General features: G+C 41.8%; 1 protein-coding gene across 1 annotated transcript in view; it reads right to left on the bottom strand.

The window, feature by feature from the left end:
* LOC103215761 (signal-regulatory protein beta-1-like) overlaps positions 1-10,449 on the bottom strand; it is a 40,231-nt gene extending 29,782 nt beyond the window's left edge. Inside the window, exon 1 of the mRNA XM_073008883.1 lies at positions 10,355-10,449. The gene's annotated coding sequence lies outside the window, so the exon portion shown is untranslated. The remainder of the gene's footprint in view (positions 1-10,354) is intronic.
* Positions 10,450-15,220: the final 4,771 nt, after the last annotated feature.

Genomic DNA, 15,220 nt, shown 5'->3' on the forward strand with positions numbered 1-15,220 from the left:
TCCAAGGCTGCTGTAACAAATTAGGACAGGCTGGGTGACTAAAAACAACAGAATTTTATTCTGTTAATGTTCTGGAGACCAGAAATCCAAAATCAGAATCACTGGGCTAATACCAAGGTGTCAGCAGGGCTGTGTTCCCTCTTAAGGCTCTATAAGGAGAATCTCTTCCTTGCCTCTCCCAGCTTCTAGTAGCTGCTGGCATTCCTTGGTTTGTAGCCAAATCACTCCAATCTCCTCCTCTCTGGTCATGTCACCTCCTCCTCTTCTGTGTATCAAATCTCCTTCTGTCACCCTCTTATAAGGAGACATGTAGAAAGAAGTACAAAGTAGGAGGACTCACACTCTCAATTTCAAAACTTATGATAAAGCTATAGTAATTAACACAGTATGATAATGACATAAGGTTATATAAACCAATATATAGACATATAGACCAGTGCAATAGAATTGAAAGTCCAGAAATAAACCCATAAAATATATGGCAATTGTTTTATGATCAGTGTGTTAAATCTAGTCAGTGTAGAAAGAATAGTCTCTTCAACAGGTTGTGCTGCAACAGGATTTCCATGAACAAAAGAAATGAAGTTGGGTTCCTACATCACTCCGTATGTAAAAATTGGCTCAAAATAAATTAGAGCCTGAATGTAAAAGCTAAAATCATAAAATTGTTAGAAAAAAGCATAGATGTAAGCCTTCACAACCTTGGGTTTGGCAGCAGTTGCAAAAGCATGAGCAATAAAAGAAAAAATTAAAATTAAAAACTTTTGTGCATCCAGTGTTGTTATCAAGAGAGTGAAAAGACAATGCATGCAATGGGAGAAAACATCTGCAAATTATGTATCAATAATATAATTATTAGAATATATTAAGAGCTCCTACCACTCAACAATGAAGAGACAAACAACCCAATTAAAAAATGGGGAGAGGACTTGAATAAGCATTTCCCCGGAGAAGATACACAAATGTCCAATAAGCACAAGAAAATATGCTCAACGTCATTAGTCACTGAGGAAATACAAAATCAGAACCACTTCATACCTAAGAGGATGGCTATTTACAAATAACAACTAAAAAAAGAAGAAAAAAAAAAAACCCAAGTGTTGGCAATGATGTGGAGAGATTGGAACCCTTGTTCATTGATGGTGAGAATGTAAAAGGGTGCGGTCACTGTAGAAAAGTTTTCTAGTTTCTCAAAAAGCTAAACATAGAATTGCCATATGATCCAGCAATTCCACTCCTAGCTTTATAGTGCAAAGAATTGAAAACAGGGACTATGATACTTGCCTGCCAATGTTCATTGCAACATTCTTCACAATAGCCAAAAGATGGAACACAAATCAAGTGTCCATCAACAGAAAAATGACTAAACAAAATGTGGTACATACATATAATAAAATAGTATTCAGCCATAGAAAAGAATAAAATTCTGACAGATGCTGCAAAAGGATCAATCTTGTAAACACTATTATGTTAAGTGAAATAAGGTTGATACAAAAGGACAAAAAGTATATGAGTCTACTTATATGAAATCCGCTTTGTGCATCTGCTTTGTTAAACAGTTTGGTGATTCTTTGATATGTTAAATATACAGCTACCATATGACTCAACAATTCCACTTTTAGGTATTTACCTAAGGGATTTGAAACATATATCCACAAAAAAACTCATACATCAATGTTCATAGCAGACTTGTTCATCAGAGCCAAAAGATGAAAATAACCCTAATGTTCATCAACTGATAAAAAAACAAAATGGGATGATGCAATAAAATATGACATCATACAATGGAATATTATCCAGTCATAAAAAGAAATGAAGTAGTGATACATGGCCACAGTAGCATGCAACTACAGTCCCAGCTACTTAGGAGGCTGGGGCAGGAGGATTGCTTGGACGAACATGGATGAACTCTGAAAACATTACACTAAGTGAAAAAAGCCAGACACAATATAGAATCACATCATATGATTGCATTTATATGAAATGTCCAGAATAGGAAAATTCATAGAGACATAAAGTAGATTGGTGGTTGCCAGGGTCTCCGGGAAGGGGAAATGGGAAGTAACTGCTAAAGGGTATGGATTTCTTTGTGGGGTAATTATAAGTTTCTGGAATTCGTGTTGATAATTTCACATCTTTTTTTTTTCTTTCTTTTTTGAGATGGAGTCTTGCTCTGTTGCCCAGGCTGGAGTGCAGTGGCATGATCTCAGCTCACTGCAACCTCTGACTCCTGGGTTCAAGCAATTGATTCTCTTGCCTCAGCCTCCTGAGTAACTGAGACTACAAGGCACCCACCACTAAGCCTGGCTAATTTTTGTATTTTTAGTAGAGATGGGGTTTCACCATGTTGGTCAGGCCCCAAGTGATCCACCTGCCTTGGCCTCCCAAAGTTCTGGGATTACAAGCATGAGCTGCCATGCCCAGCAATAATTTCACATCTTTGTGAATATACTAATCAGCACAGAACTGTACACTTGGAAAGGGTGAATTTTATGGTATGTGAACTATGTCTCAATTTTTTAAGTAAGGGAATAGAGGAAAATACACTATACTCACACTAATCAAAAGGATACTAGAGTAGCTATTAATATATTCATTTTAGACAAAGCGGACTTTAGAATAAGAAAGAGTATCAGAACTAATGAGGGTCATTCTATAATTATAAAGGAGTCAATTCTCCAAGAAGTCATAATCATCTCAAGCTTCTAACAAGTGTCAAAATTCATGACATGAAACAGACAGAACTGAAAAGAGAAATAGGCAAATCCACAATTACGGTTGGAGACTTCAATACCCCTCCTTCAGTAATTAATAGATCAAACAGGCAGAAAATCAGTAAGGATACAGATGACCTGTACAGCACTATTAATTAATTTGATCTAATTAACATTTATAGAGTATTTCATCCAATAACAGTGGAATGCACATTCTTCTCAAACACTCATGGAATGTTCACCAAGACAGACCACATTCAGGACCATCACACGCACCTTCACAAATTAAAAAGAATAGAAATCATACAAATTATGTTCTCAGATCACAAAGGAACTAAACTAGGAATCAAAAACAGAAAGATAGCTGACTATAGTAGGAAATTAAACAGTGCACTTTTCAATAAACCATGGGTCAAAAAAGAAGTCTTAAGAGAAATCAGAAAATACTTTGAACTAAATGAAAATAAAAAGTATAAAACTTTGTGTTATTTGGCTAATGTAGTGCATAAAAGGAAATCTGTAGCATTCAATGTGTGTCAGAAAAGAAGAAATTCCAAAATCAGTAGCCTAAACCTCTACCTTAGTAAACTAAAGAACAGAAAGCTAAATTTGAGACAATAGGAGAAAGAAAATAATAAAAATTACAGCAGAAATCAGTGAAATGAAAAACAGAAAAACAATAAAGAAAATCAATAAAAGCCAAAAGCTAGTTCTTTATAAATAGTAATAAAATTGATAAGTCCCTAACCAGGCTAACCAAGGAAAAGCAAGTGAGAAGACACAAATTACTAACACTGAGAAAAAAAGAGGGGTCATTACTATTGATCCCACAGAAACTGAAAAGATGATCAGGGGATACTATGGACAACCCTGTTCCCATAAATTTGATAATTTAGATCAAATTAGCCAATTCCTTGAAAGACACAAACTACCAAAACTTACTTAAGGAGAACCAGAGATAACTTAGATTGTTCTATGCCTAGTAAACCAATTCATTTAGTAGTTAAAATCCATCTATAAAAGGAAATACCAGAACAATATGGTTTCATTGATGAAATCTGCCAAACATTTAAGGAAGAAGTAATACCAATTTTATATAATATCTTTCAGAAAATAGAAAGGAACACTTTCCAACTCATTTTATGAGGTTAGAATTACTCTAATGCGAAATCAGATAAAGACATTAAAGAAAAAAAGAGCTACAAATATCTCTCATAAACATAACTGTAAAAATCCTTAACAAAATATCAGCAAATTGAATCCAGCAATATTTAAAAAGGATAATTATATATCACAATTAATGAGGTTCATTCCAGGAAGAGAAGGCCGGTTCAATATTTATAAATCAATCAATGTAATACATCATATTAATAGACTAAATAACAAAAGCATATGATCGCATCAATATATACAGAAAAAGCATTTGACAAAGTGCATTGCTCACTCAAGATTTTAAAACTCTAAAAATATTAAGAATACAAGGGAAATTTCTTAATCTAATAAGGATATATACAAGAAACCAATATGTAGCATCATATTTAATGTAAAAGAATGAATGTTTTCCTAATAAAATTGAGAAAAAGGTAAGAATGCTCTCCCACACCATTTATCTTCACCATCATACTGGAAGTCCTAGATACTGCTAGGAAATGAAATAAATGGTATACAGTTTGAAAAGGAAGGAACAAAACTGTCTTTATTCGTGTATGATGTGGCTGTCTACACAGAAAATCCCAAAGATCTACCAAACAAAAGAAAAACTTCTGGAACAAATAAGATAATTTAGCAAGGTCATAGGACACAAGACTAATATACAAAAGTCAATTACCTTCTTCTATGCCAGTAATAAACAAATAGAATTGTAAATTTAATAAACTAAATACCTTTTGAAATAGCATCCCCCAAGATGAAGTACTGAGGTATAAATCAAACAAAATATATAGAACACCTGTATGTAGAGAACGAAAAAACAAAAACAAAAGAAATCAAAGATCTAAATCATGGAGAGAATGAAGAGACAACTATGGGGTGGAAGAAAATCCTGCATTTATAAACTATACATCTCATAAGGGGTTAATATTCAAAATGTGTTAAGAAACTCAAACAACGAAATAGCCTGGCCAACATGACAAAACCCCATCTCTATGAAAAATGTCCAAAAATTAGCCAGGCATGGTGGTACACGCTTGTAATCCCAGCTACATGGGAAGCTGACTCACGAGAATCATTTGAAGCCTGGAGGTGTAGGTTGAAGTGAGCAGAGATTGTGCCACTGCACTCCAGCCTGGGTGACTGAGCGAGATTCTGTCTCAAAATATTTTTTTTTTTTTCTACATGGGATGGCAAAGTACAGCCAACACTATTCTGAAAAACAACCAAGTTGGAGGACTCACACTGCCCAATTTTAAGACTTACTATAAAACTACAGTAATCAAAGACAGTGTGGTCAAAAAAACAGACACATAGATCAATGGAACAGAATGGAAGGCCCAGAAAGATATCCACACAAATACAGTCAACTCATTTTTGACAAAGATGCTGGAACAATTAGATGTTTATAGACCAAAAAAAAAAAAAAAAAAAAAAAAAAAAAAAAATCCTTAACATAGGCCTTATACCTTACATGAAAATTAATATGAAGTCAAAATAGATCATAGACTTAATGTAAAACACAAAACAATAAAACTGCTAGAAGAAAGCATAGGAGAAATCTACTTGACTTTGGGTCTGGTGACAAGTTTTTAGATACAATACCAAAAACATAATTTTAAAAAATTGATAGTTGTACTTTATTAAACTTTTGCTCTATAAAAGGCACTGTTGGCCAGGTGTGGTAGTTCAGACCTGCAATCCCAGCACTTTGGGAGGCTGAGGCATGCGCATGATCACTTGAAGTCAGGAGTTCGAGACCAGACTGGCTAACATGGTAAAACCCCAACTCTACTAAAAAAAATACAAAAATTAGCTGGGCGTGGTAGCACGTGCCTGTAGATCCAGCTACTCAGGAGGCTGAGGCAGGAGAATCACTTGCACCCGGGAGGTGGAGGCTGCAGCGAGACAAGATCCCACCATTGCACTCCAGCCTGGGTGACAGAGTGAGGCTCCATCTTAAGAAAAAACAAAGGCACTGTTAAGAGGATGAAAAGAGCAGCCAGGCATTGACTGTGGTGCCTCACGCCTATAATCCCAATGCTTTTGGAGGCTGAGGTGGAAGGATTGCTTGCATTCAGGTGTTCAAGACCAGCCTGCGCAACATAGCAAGACCCCACCTCTTAAAAAAAAAAAATTAGCTGGGCATTGTAGAATACCTGTAGTCCCACCTATTCAGGAGACTGCGGTAGGAGGATTGTTTGAGCCCAAGAGTATGAGGCTACAGTGAGCTATGATTATGCCACAGCATTCTAGACTGGGTGACAGAACGAGACCCTGTCACTAAAAAGAAAAAACCAAAAGAGGATGAAAAGATAAGACACAGGATGGGAGTAAATATTTGCAAATCACGTAGCTAATGAAAGATTGTATTAGGGCTTCTCAGAGAATCAGAATTTTTAAGTCCAAAGGCCAGGGGTCTGAGGGGAGGGTACCAGCTATTATAGGACCCAGAGTTTGAAGAGCTAAGAACCAGGAGAACTCTGATGTCGAAGAAGAAAAGATGGATGCTCAGCTCAAGGAAAGACAGAGAATTTGCACCCTCTCTGCCTTTCTGATCTATTCAGACCCCCATGGATTAGATAATGTCCATCTACACCACTGAGGGCAACGCTCTTTACCTAGCGTACTGATTCAAATGCTAATCTCATCTGGAAAGGATCCCACAGACACACCAAGAAATAGTTTTACCAGCCATCTGGGCATCCCTTGTGACAACCCAGAGAAGTTGACACATAAAATTAACCATCCCAAAGATCATATCCAGAATATGCAAACAATGTCTAAAACTCAACAATAAGAAAACAAACATCTGAATTTAAAAATGGGCAAAACATATGAACAGACATCTCACCAAAGAAGGTATACAAATGGCAAATAAGCATATGAAAAAATGATCATTTGTCATTATAGAAATGCAAATTAAACAACTACTACACACCTATTAAAAGAGCTAAATTGCAACCAACTGGCAATACCAGTGCTGATGAAGATGCAGAGCAACAGGAACTGTCACTCATTGCTAGCGGGAATGAAAAATGGTACTTTGGAAGTACAGTTTGGAAGTTTGGCAGTTTCTTATAAAGTTAAACATAGATTTACCATACAATCTAGAAATTACGCCTCTAGGTATTTACTCAACTGATAAGAAATCTTATATCTACACAAAAACCTGCACCCAATGTTTATAGCGGCTTTATTCACAGTAAAGTCAGATGCAACTAAGATGTCCTTTAATAGGTGAATGGATAAACAAACAGTGGAACAGTCATACTATGGAACATTATTTGGAGATAAAAACAACAAACTGTTAATTCACACAGCAATATGGATGACTCTTAAGTGCATATTGCTAAATGAAATAAACCAGTTTCCAAATGTTTTATATATGTATATACCTATACGTATATAGGCATATACCTATATGTATATATACATATATAATTCCATTTATATGATTTCTTTAAAAAAGCAAATGATAGAGATGGGAAATAGGTCAGTGGTTGCCAGAGGACTGAGAAGGAGACAGGTGGCTAAGTAAAGCACAGTGGATATTTTAGAGCCATGAAACTATTGTGTGGTACTGTAGTGATTGATATATCTGCTAAGGGCTTGTTATCCAGAACATATAAAGAGGTCCTACACTATCCATTTGTCACTATGCATTTGTCAAAAACCATAGAATTATACAGCACAAAAAGTAAACCCTGGCCAGGCGCGGTGGCTCACGCCTGTAATCCCAGCACTTTGGGAGGCCAAGGCAAGCAGATCACCTGAGGTCGGGAGTTCAAGAGCAGCCTGACCAACATGGAGAAACCCCGTCTCTAGTAAAACTACAAAATTAGCTGGGCATGGTGGCGCATGCCTGTAATCCCAGCTACTCGGGAGACTGAGTAGGAGAATCGCTTGAACCCGGGAGGCGGAGGTTGCGGTGAGCCAAGATTGCACCATTGCACGATCTTGCAACAAGAGGGAAGTTCCATCTCAAAAAAAAAAAAAAGAAAGAAAAGTAAACCTTAATATATGCCATTTTAAAAAATCTACTAGGAGGATGGGGAATCACAGGATAAAATGCAGATGATGACAAAATAATCTAATTGTATTACAAACGTATGAGAGATCTCATTGAAGGGCATGGAGACTAGAGGTGCTGACCTAAACAACTTTGGAAATGACTGGAAACAAGAAGGCTAAAGACCAAAAGAGCTGTCCATAAGCACTGCCCTCCAGTTGGTAGAGCTGGAGCTGTTTCTCACAGGGGTAGCGCTTGACAATTCTGAAACCCCAGTACAAGTGTACTAACATTGAACAATTAAGTAAATGGATGGCAGATGGTAGGAGCCAGGTTTTTCACTGCTGAAGTGGAAGGTTATAGATAAGCAAAGGGAGAAGGATAGAATGAACAGTATGAATGTGTTAGAATCAGAGACGGCAGCATGAGCTCATGTTTAACTTAATATAGATACCAATGATAGATACAGAATCATTACAGTTATATGTGTACACAGGCTAGGATACGTACACGTATTTCCTAGCCCTGCTCTCTGGTAGTGGGTCCCCAGTAGCAACATGCAAACCCACCATCCAGATCTGTTTCTAATAACCTTCTCCAGTGAAAGGAACCAGGCTCCTTGGAGAAATGGCTGATTCTAAGGCTGGGAAGAAAATATGCAAGATGAGTCTGGAGCAGCTTTAGTGCCAGAAAGTAAGGAAGGGCTCAAAAACATAACAAAAAATTATGGCAAAGGGACACAGGAGCCAATAGAGAGAGCTCCCAGGTGCCAAAACTGGAACAATTTAAAGCAACCATATAAATAACATAGTATTGGATTACAATGAAAAGTACAAAATAAATATCCATGAGTGCATATGGATATAATAAATGACTGAATAAACAAATAGCAGAAGAATTCCAAATAACTTATTACATACCGCCCCCTTAAGGAAGTGAAGCATAACTCCCCATCCCTTAAGTGGAGGCTGTGCATAGCGGCTATTATATGAGGCTATTCTCATTATTAGACTGGAGTTATTATCAGACTGGTTTGGGGGAGGAAAACCACAGAGGTACAGTGTCATTCTCAACAAGTTATATCAAGAGAATATACTATCAATATCAGTATCACTTAATGTTAACCTTGATCGCCTGGTTAATTATTTGATCAGTCTTCTGTTGAAATTATTGTTGTTAATTATTTGATCAGTCTTCTGTTGCTAAGCCTTGAGGCTTGAGGTAATGTCTGTCAGGTAATGGCAAAGGTAATGTTTATCAGGTTTTTTCACCATAATGCTAACTATAATATTATAAATATATTTTTAAATGACTGCAGTGCTTCAGGGCCCTTGCATCATACTCTGCAATGTGACTTTGCCGCTCCTCCCTGGGAGAAGTGATTTCTATTTCCCCATCTCTTGAATCTGGGATGGCTTGTGACATGCTTGGACCAATAGAATGTAATGGATGTGAATTCACACCAGTTATAGTCTCAGGAGGCACTGCATGTAGCCAGACGTTGAGGGACACATAGCCTGAACACCTCTCTAACCCTAGCTGATAGCTAGTCGACTACTGTGATTTAGGCCAGACATGTGATTTAGGCCATTCCAAATACACCAGCCCCAGCAGACTCACCCTCCCTGATCCAAGACACAAGGAGCAAATGCAAAGTTAGCTGAGCTTGGCCCAGATCAGCAGTGCTACCCAGCTGACCCACATGAGCAATACAAAAAGCTTTCTGTTTAAAGCCACTGAATTTTGGAGTGGTTTGTTATACCGCAATAGCTATGTGCCTCACTGGCACCTAGGCATAACAATGCATGTAGGTGGTTATTTGTCGTAACACACTGTGATTAGAGAAGATTAGGAGCAGCCTCAAGGCTCAGCAATAGAACACTGATCAAATAATTACAGGAGAGCCAAACAATGGAATATTATGCAGCTGTTCAAAAGAATGAGGCAGCCCCATGTGAATCAACATGGAACAAACTCCATGATGCATTTTTAAGCGAAGCAGCAAGAGGCAGAAAAGTATATAGGGCAAGCTACTATTGATCCTGTAAAATAATTGTATTTGCATAGACTATCTCCGGGAGGGTACACAGAAACCTGTAACAATGGCTGTCTCTAGGAAGGGGAACTGGGTGCCTGGGGAACAAGAGTGGAAGCGATACTTCCTTTTCACGCTATCTTCTTTTTTATCTTTTGAATCGTGTAAATGTGTTATCTATTCAAAAATAAACAAAACCAGAATGTAAAAACTCCTATGCCTTTCAAATTCAGAGAGCCTTATTATTCTCTTTCCAAGACTCCCAAGATCCACCGGGACGAAAAAACAGCAGTCAGGGAACCATTCCGATTTTCTCTGCTCTCTCCCCGACAGCCCCCACCCGCGCAGAGTGAAGCTGATTTCTCTGGTAAACCCTTGTTTGTGAGCTTCGCCCAGGCGACACTACCTCACCTGCCACTGGAGGGCAGCGCGAGGCTTCCTTACCGGGGAGGAATTGCGGAGAGACGGCGGTCGGCCCTGAATAGCAGGCTGGCTCCTACATGAAAGGCTCTGGCTTTCCGTTTTTGTTTGCATCTTTGTTTGCTTTCTTTCTTTCTTCTTCTTTTTTTTTTTTTTTTCTTTTTTTGAAAAACAAAACAAAACAAAACAAAACAAAACAAAAAAATGGTCTCTACCGAAGAACCCCATTCCAGGCAGTAGATTCGCCAGCCATTGCTTGTGCGTCTTCGCGGAGAGAGGGGGAGATGCGCCGGCGCTCCTTACCGCTCACATCTACCCGGCTGGGTAAAACCATTTGGGGAACTTGCCCTTCAGGCTGCTGAAGACTTGCTGCTTCACAAGTGTTACTTGTGAAGACCCGGAGGGTTTGCCTTTGACCCCGCCTGTGACCTTAAGAAAACCCCTTTCTACCCTGCGCCTGTCCCACAGCTGGAAGTGATAATTTTAAGGATGAATTAAACACTTGATTTGTGACACTGCGGAACTAAGCACTTTCTGGACTGTATTATGCCCCATTTTACAGATGAGGAAGCTGAGGCCTCCAGAGGCGGAGTAACTTGTCCGTGGTTACACAGCTAGTCAGTGGCGGGCAGGATTTGAATCCAGGGTTCCCCGGTTCCTAATCCTCTGCTTTTACGACTTAACTTACCCTACCTCCAACAGCTGCTGGGGAAAACGAGGGTTTCAAAGGAGAAGCGGCTAAGGAAAAGCTCTGGAAAGGGCCAAAGGAGAAGCGGCTAAGGAAAAGCTTTGGAAAGGGCCAACGGAGCGGATATTCAGTGAGCCCCTCTGCGAGCCACGCGCCGGCACGCCTCTGGGAAGCCCGCCTCCCCCTGCAGATAGGCGTTGTGACATTCTTGCGTCCCTGTCGAACATGCGAAGAGACCGAGGCCCAGAGTGGCGCAGGGCGAGCCCGGAGGCTGCGCCCCAGTTCTGAAGGAGCCACTGCCGCCGCTCCTTCCGCTCCGCTGCAGTCCGCACGCAGGGGCCGGCTCCCTGAGGCCCCGGGCGCACTGGCCGCACGCCTGGGTAAAAGGTCCCGATGAGTCTGCAGAAGCGCGCCCACGCCCGAGACGGCCGTTTCCGCCGGCCTGGGAAGGGGGCAGAGAAGGGGGTCGCTCGGGCCCCAGCGTCCCGGTCCCCGCCGGCCGAGCCGTGTCTTGGGCCAGTCCCCACACTTCGCTTCTTCCCCACCTGGGGAAGGGGGCGCAGCGGTAGGGCACTGGAGCGCACGATGCACCCAGCCAACGGGTCCTTTCTGCAAACGGGGTTCCTGTTTTCATGCAAATGCCTTTGTTAGCGCACCGGGAACCAGGAGGACGAAACTGCAGCTGACGCGGGCTGCGCGCCGCTTTTCCGCCTTCGCTTGATTCGGCCTGAACGACTAAAACGCGCCGCGCCGTGAACAAAAACACCGGCGCCGCGGAAACCCGCAGTAGTGGCGCGAGAAGTGCGGCTCGGTTGGGGTCCGCGAGAAGCGGTGCACGCGGCGGCTCACGCGGCGGGGCTGGTGCCTGGAAGCCTTCACACCGCATCGCCGAGGGCAAGGAACCTCCAACTCTCCCTCAGTTTCTCCACCTGCATTGGGATGTCCTATATAAGGAGTGCCCGCTCCTTGCTGTAATTATTTTGTCCAAGCACTGTGGGAGGCAGCGTTGAGGAGGCTGTTGTGGGGAGTTTGCCTGTCAGAGAGAAGAGGGAAATAAACAAGAAACATACAGACAAAATAATTTCAAATAGCAACAAGTGTTGATATCATAGCAAACACCACTGCAACGCTTGTGCCAGGCTCTGCTCTATGCTATATGCACATTAGGTCATGTAATCCTCACTCCCTTGCACAGATAAGAAAATGCAGGTTGAATAATCTATTCAAGGGAAATAGGAAGTTGAACAATATGTAGAGAAACAGGTTGAACAGTATATGGGGAACTAGGTTGAACAATAGCCTCAAGTGTGCAGTAGGTAGGCTGGGCACTTGAGAATATTGGGCCCAGCAGGGGTTCGACCCAGCCAGTCCAGCCCCAAGTGGAAGCTGTTGCACACTCCGTTACACCACTTTTGGCTGCACTAGGAAGGAAGTAAAGTGGTGACACGCTCAAGAGAGAGTTGGGGCTAGATAGGAGCTGCTCCTAGAAGGATGTCAATGGCCATCTCTATGCAAGGGATTGTCTAAGCTGAGGCCTGCACAATGAGAGGAACTAGCCTTGCAAAGAGCTGGGCATGTCCAGCAGAGAAAACAGCAAGGGCAAAGGCCTTGAGGTGGAAGAGTACCTGTGGGGTTTCATGAACATAAGGATAGAACTCAGTGAGCAGCAATAAGAAGGAGAGGAGACGGTCAGGAGCTGAGGGTAGCAGGCTTTGCAGGTCTCAGCAAGGAGCTGGACTTTTATTCTAGGTGTGATGGGAAGTTTTGTTGTTATGGCCACTGAAGGAGTTGGGTGGATGGAGTTCGACTAGAGGGTGGATGCCCTTCCTGCCCTACCAGCCTTGAGTTCAAGGAGGAAGTTGATTACTCAGGCCTTAAGCATGCCCCTCCTCATCTGGCCTCCTGGCTTCTAGGAGATTCCTGAGGACATTCACCGAGTCTCCAGCATTACCTGATGTGAGATCAGGTAAGCCCTCATCTTACAGATAGGGCTGAGACTGAGGCCCTGACTTCAGGGATGTGTCTTCGCCTTTGAGTAGGAGAAGCAGGGGTGGTATCTGCTTCATCTACTCATGTACCTGCAGCACCTAGCACAGGCTGACCAGCCCATCCTTGGACCCAGGCAAGCGGAGCTGTGCCCTGGCCAGCCTCCAGCTGCGTACGTCCCCACAGGCTAGAGAGTCTGCAGTGCCAAGGGGATATACCCATCCAAGTCTTTGCTCCTTGTGTAGAGTACTACAGATTCCTAGGATTCCTGAGCTCCCTACCTAAAAGTCCCAAGCCTGCTGCCAGGCCTCTTCCTGGTCTATTGTCTGGAGGCAGAACACTAAACCCAGGGTGTAGCCAGGGGGCACTGCTGAGCATGGGGTGTGGATGGAGCTTGGACCTGCAGCCTGGTATGTCTACACACATGCAGGTGAGGTGTGCACGGCACAGGATGGAGCTGGGGATGAGAAGGGAAGGTGGCAGGTTGTAGGCTGGGAAATGAGCAACCAGAGGATGCGGCTGGCTCTCCCCAGCACCACCACGTGTCAGTGCAAGTATCTAAGAAGTCTGTTTCCAAACCGATCCTGGCCTTTCAGGCTGCTGAGAAGTTATACTTATTGAGGAGAAGGATAGAACATTTAAGAGAAGGTATTGGTTTGATTTATAACTTTTAAAGATTTAGATTTAAGGGTGAGTGGCCACCAGCCTCCACCTATATCAGGAGTGTGTTTGGCCTAGACCCTAGGAGATATTCAATATTTATCAAATAGATGGATTAATCTCATTTAATTTAATCCTCACACAGACTCAATGGAAGGAAATCACGTCATCTGTATTTTATTGATGAGGAAACTAAGGCTTAGAGATTTAATGACTGACCCTATTTGTCAAGTTAGAAATTTGTCTAGCAGAGCTGAGAGCCTCAAGCCCTAACGTGTCTGATTCCAAAATCCATTGCAATTGGTTCATGATAAGTTCACACCCATTATGACCACATTAAATATATTATAACTGTTTGATTATGTCACTCACTGATCTTCGGGGACATGAGCACTATTTATATTATATGAAAAAGGCCTTCTCTTCTTCATTCTTACTTTACCCTCTCAGGCACCTTTGGGAAGTAATAAGACAGGAGCTAACACTCCATTTAACAAATGGAAAACTGAGGACTGAGCAATAGCCCGAGGTGTCAACAAGGCTTAAATAGGGATTTTTATTTTTTATTTTTTATTTTTTTTTTATGTAGCAAGAAATCTGGAGGTAGCTAGGAAAGGGCTGGTGTAATTTTTGCAACATTTTCAGCAAACAACTTCTACCTCTTGGTCTGTTCTGGCTATTTATTGCTGCAGCATAACAAACGGCCCCCAAACAACCACCATTGTATTGTCTACAGTTTTGTGAGTCAGAAAGGGCTCAGCTGGGTGATCCTTCAGTGATCCATGGAGCGCTGACTAGAGTCATTCAGTGATACTCAGGTGCTGATTGGGCTACGCTGGAGGATCAAGATGGTTTCACTTAGATGCCTGATGCTTTCGTGGGGATGGCTGGAACACTGAGCTCAGCTGGGTCCCTCTGCCTCTCCATGGAATCCCAGGGCTTCTCCAGGTGGGTGTCTCCAGCAGGGTAGTTTGACCTTTTTCATGGCAGCTCATGGCTCCCAGAGGCCATAGCAGAAACTGCCAGTCCTCCTAGAGGTTAGGCCTGGAATGGGTGTGGCATTATTTCCACCATACTCTATTGGTCAAAGAAGTCACAGGTCAGCCCAGATTTAAGTACAGGGGAAACTGACTCCTCCTCTCAAAGGGAGGAGGATCAAAGAATCCACAGCCATCTTTAACTCATCACATGGTCCGAGCTACTTGAGATGTAGTCATCATGTCTCAAATTCCAGACAGTGTGGAGGACGGGTGGAGGAAGGTGTTTACCCTCCCTTTTAAGACATTTTCTAGAAGTCACACACAACATTTTCCACTGGCCAGAACTTACATGGGCATACCTAGGATATGGAAGGGAAACTGGAAACTGTAATCTTTATTTCAGGAGGCATGCCATGTACTCCGATGAAAATTAGGGATTTTGTTGACTAAGGAAGAAGGGGAGCATAGGTATTGAGGACAACTAAAATCTGTTCCATGGTTAGGTGTTTTTTTTTCTTTCTTTCTTTGCTACCAACAGCCAAACACTATTCCTAGCAGAGATGTTTCAATACTAGT

Source organism: Chlorocebus sabaeus, chromosome 2 (assembly GCF_047675955.1).
Source record: "Chlorocebus sabaeus isolate Y175 chromosome 2, mChlSab1.0.hap1, whole genome shotgun sequence".
Lineage (NCBI taxonomy): Eukaryota > Metazoa > Chordata > Mammalia > Primates > Cercopithecidae > Chlorocebus > Chlorocebus sabaeus.